This window comes from Bombus vancouverensis, unplaced genomic scaffold, assembly GCF_051014615.1.
Source record: "Bombus vancouverensis nearcticus unplaced genomic scaffold, iyBomVanc1_principal scaffold0067, whole genome shotgun sequence".
NCBI classification, from domain to species: domain Eukaryota; kingdom Metazoa; phylum Arthropoda; class Insecta; order Hymenoptera; family Apidae; genus Bombus; species Bombus vancouverensis.
In genome coordinates this window covers 50,722-54,991 of record NW_027468958.1, presented here as the reverse complement: position 1 = coordinate 54,991, position 4,270 = coordinate 50,722, and the positions used below count along the sequence as shown (strand labels likewise).

The 4,270-nt window shown below is 31.6% G+C and overlaps 1 long non-coding RNA gene across 1 annotated transcript; it reads left to right on the top strand.

The window, feature by feature from the left end:
- The first annotated feature begins 286 nt into the window (after positions 1 to 286).
- Positions 287 to 2,847, top strand: LOC143304964 (uncharacterized). Its single transcript, XR_013061627.1, has 5 exons — positions 287 to 403; positions 674 to 1,454; positions 1,901 to 2,039; positions 2,530 to 2,618; positions 2,722 to 2,847. It is a non-coding gene; the product is annotated as an uncharacterized LOC143304964 (long non-coding RNA).
- The last annotated feature ends 1,423 nt before the right edge of the window (positions 2,848 to 4,270 follow it).

Here is a 4,270-nt window from a genome sequence, read left to right as displayed (position 1 = left end):
CTATAGAATTACTCCATACCTTTGTTAGACAAAGCGTTCATCCCGTGACCGCGGCTACGTTCGGCGACTGACTGTCGCCTCGAGCCCAAGCTCATTATCACGACTCTCGAACAATTACAATCGGGTTGAATAACTACAATTGTTCAATTACAGCTATAGTAGACTCTAGGTTACAATGTTGCGGGATTATCCAAAATTCCAAAGGCTCCGGTGTTCTTTCATCTCCGACATATATATATATATAGAAAAAGAAAATTTTTATATTTATATGTATTTTTTCTCTTTTTTTTCTTATTGTTAAAACCTTTGTTTTATTTTAGGTTTTACGTACATGTTATCAGTGAAAATAAATATTATGAATGCTACTTGGGTTATAATTATATACATATATGCATACGTATTGGTAAGTAGTATAGATGAGATTTGTTTTATTGTTATGAATATATAAGTATATATTATCAATAGGAATAGATATTACAAATATAGCTTGTCTTTGAATATATATATATGTGCGTGTAATGGTAAATATGACGGCTTATTTTTATGAGTCACTTGCATTATCAATGGAAGTGAATGTTATAAATATCGCCTACTTTACAACATGCGTGTATATATATATTGGTAGATATAAGTGAGAATTATATGTATAGTTATAAATGTTGTTTGTTTACAGGTGGATAGCAAAAGTATTTGGTTTCGTGGGTGGCGTACAGGTGCCTTACAGTTCTACGGTGCGGATTGCTATTCCTTGGACTAAAAAAATTTCTTTCGAGATGAGTCAGATTATTGTAACGATCATGCATGGGAGGATTTTCTGCAGAGATTCAAAATGCTCTCTGGATTCCTCGTGAAACGTCTGGACAACACCTACATGTACTTCCATCCGTCGTTCAGAGAATGGTTGATGAATTCGCCATCCGTTCTGCACACACATAAAAAAATAGTTAATGTATATATATATTATTTATTTTTATTTTTTTTTTTTTATAAGTTTCGTTCGGACCTGTTCCTTTGTACGAAGACTGTATCCCTGTATATAATATAATATATATAATATGTTATGATTATGTTAGTTGTTATTTATTATATATATATTTTCCTTATCTCTCTCTTTTTTTTGTTTGTTTTTTTTTTATTAGTACCTAACATTGCTATTATGATGCTGTATTACATTGCATTGGCTATTATTTGTATGTGCGACGAATTTTTCAACATGGCCGCTCGCGTGTCACTTTGGTATGGCGTTGGTTTAATGTCAACAGTAACGTGTTGTTGAAATAGCTAATTAATTGTTAATCATTATAATTTTATTTAGTAGTGTTTTTGTAATATTGTTTTGTATTTCATGATATTGTCTGTGTCAATACCGTGTGCTACTTTAATGTGATAGCATGGATTGTATTGTTACCGAATTTCAATAGTCATTGTTTTGATTATACGTGACTTGCATTTATGTAAGTCTTGTTTAATTTAGTTAATGTTTTGTGTATTGTGTTACCAGTTATTTTCGTGTAGCATAACTTTATTCCTTTGCACCGAGTTCAGTCATGTCTTGTTGTTAATATTTAGTTAGTCTATCTTGATTAATTTCTAACCTATTTCTGTGTTTATTGACTTTTTCTTATTTTCCCTATTAATTTATTATTGCATGTACTTGCTATTTGTTATTATTTTGTGTATGATATGAATTAGTTTCCTTATTAGTGATTAAATTTTATTTGTTAGATTGACATTGTAATTTCTAACCCATTTCTGTGTTTATTAACCTTTCTTATTTTCCCTATTAATTTATTATTGCTTGTACTTGCTATTTGTTATTATTTTATGCATGATATGAATTAGTTCCCTTATTAATGATTAAAATTTATTTGTTAGATTAACATTGTCTGTAATTCTTCAGATTCTGCTCTTTCGATGCTGCGTCACTTACCTGGATCGTTCCCACAACATCATCCGATTCTTTGATATGCCTTGGATACTTACTACGGCTGCCTTCTACTACGGCTGCCTTCAATCGTCTTATATCTGTGGTCATAAAGGTGGTGTTTAATTTATTTAATTCAATATGTGTATAATGCATTGTGTGCGCGACCGCTATTGGGCATTACAAAATAACATAACAATACTACGTAGATTAATGCATAACAAAATATCCTTTTACTCCGGTTATATTTATTACTAACTCTCAATTAATCTATCTTGATTATTTTCTAACCGCTTTCTATACTTTATTAGCTATTTTATTTCTTCTTATTAACCTGCGAAATTCATGCATGTACACTTCCTTGTATAGTGATTAATTGTTCACGAGGTAGGTTGCACTTTCACTGTTTTAGTTATTCGTTGAACTAACACGTTTTACGTTCAAACAGTAATTGGAGCACTCGTAATAAACCTTTTCTTTTCAAGTTTCCGCTATCTGTGTTATTCAACGAACAGTGCCATGCTTCCACAGTATTGTTATAACATTTAGTACTGTTGTATTTTGCATTAAGGCAATTGAAGTTAATTTGTTCATTTATTTTTCAGCTGGCTGTTGTACATGGTGTTCCGCAAACAGGGAGCCATAACCTATTTTGCACGTAAACCTTCTCGTATGATGATTACTTGTTCACAAGGTAACTTTCACTTTCACTCTTTTAATTATTTATTGAATCAACACGTTTTATATTCAAACAATGATTGGAGTACACATGATAATTTTCCTTTTTTTCTTTTTAGGTGTTCACTATCTGTATTATTCGACGAACAGTGTCACACCTCCTTTTGATTTATCCACAATATAGTTATAACATTTAGTAACCTTGTATTTTGCACTGAGACGATTGAAACTAATTTATTCACTTATTTTAGGTAGCTGTCGTACATTATGTACCACGAACAACGATCCATAACCTATACTTGCACGTACACTTTCTTGTATGTTGATCACTTGTTCACAAGGTAACTTTCACTTTCACTAGTTAATTATTCATTGAGTTAACACGTTTTATATTTAAACAATAATTGAATCACATATAATAATTTTCCTTTTCTTTTCTTTTATGTTTTCGCTATCTGTGTCATTCGACGAACAGCACTACAACATACACTACTGCACTACGTTGCCCACTGAAATCACTTTATTCATTGTTTATTTCGATTATGCGCTAGTTTTAACTTGTTTAAGTGCACCGTTCGCGGAATCCCATTTTCACTTCAATCTTGACGTTTTGGTTCTGCAAGATTTCTAGCACTTTGTGTGGTCCAGTATATTGATCGGAGAATTTTCCTTTACTAGGTTCTTTTAGTAAATATATCGAATCTCCTATTTTAAAATCTTGAGGGTTGATTCGTCGATCGTAATATTCCTTTGATCTTAGTTTGGATTTTATCAAATTTTCTCTTGCCATTCGTTGTACGGTGTAAATTTTATTGAACAGATCTTCGAGATATTCTGAGTATGTTGGTTCCATGTTCTCTTCGATTATTACTTCACCAGTAGGTTCTCTGGCTAGATGTCCAAAACTAATTCGTGCGGGGAGAATTTCGTTCCTTTCCTTCATTTTAGTTTTTATTTTGCGCCAAGACGCAAGTTTACTGACATCGATCCAATTATCCAATTGCTTGCTAATAGCATTCAAAATACAAATTTTTGAAAGTGCCGCAGCCATATTAACCCAAAAATATTTTGTATATAGTATAGCGTGATACCATCTATATTTTCCTGGGGGAATCATAAGATCAGCACTACCTACTATGTTACCTACGTCAAATATTAGATGTAGTAACCAATAAAGTATTTTTAATCCAATTATAATCCAATGGCTAGTGTATTCAAGTTTTTATATATATCTTCAACTGGTGATTCCCTATTTTCTCCCTTTTGACTTCTTTGGGCTCGTTGAACTTGCGTTTCTTCAGCTTGAAAATGTTTAGAATCCTTTTCCTTGGTTACCCTTTTTCCTTCTTTATTTACTTTATTCACAACACCTTTATTTTTCTCTACCTTTTCAGGATGAATAGTTTCACTGGAAGTGCTTATTATAATTAAATTATTATTTATTTGTATGGAACGTTTAGGAATATTTTTGGTAGATTTGGAATTATTCTTTGAATTTTTATTACAAACCTTTTTGCTTATAGATTCTGTTTTGGATTTAGGGATAGCTATATTTTTATTTTCTATAGTGTGATCTTCCTTGCAATTTAATGATTTGGCTTTGAGTTCGATAAAGTTTCCTTCTGATGGTTTTATAGAAGTTTTTGAGTGAGATACACTCGCTATCTC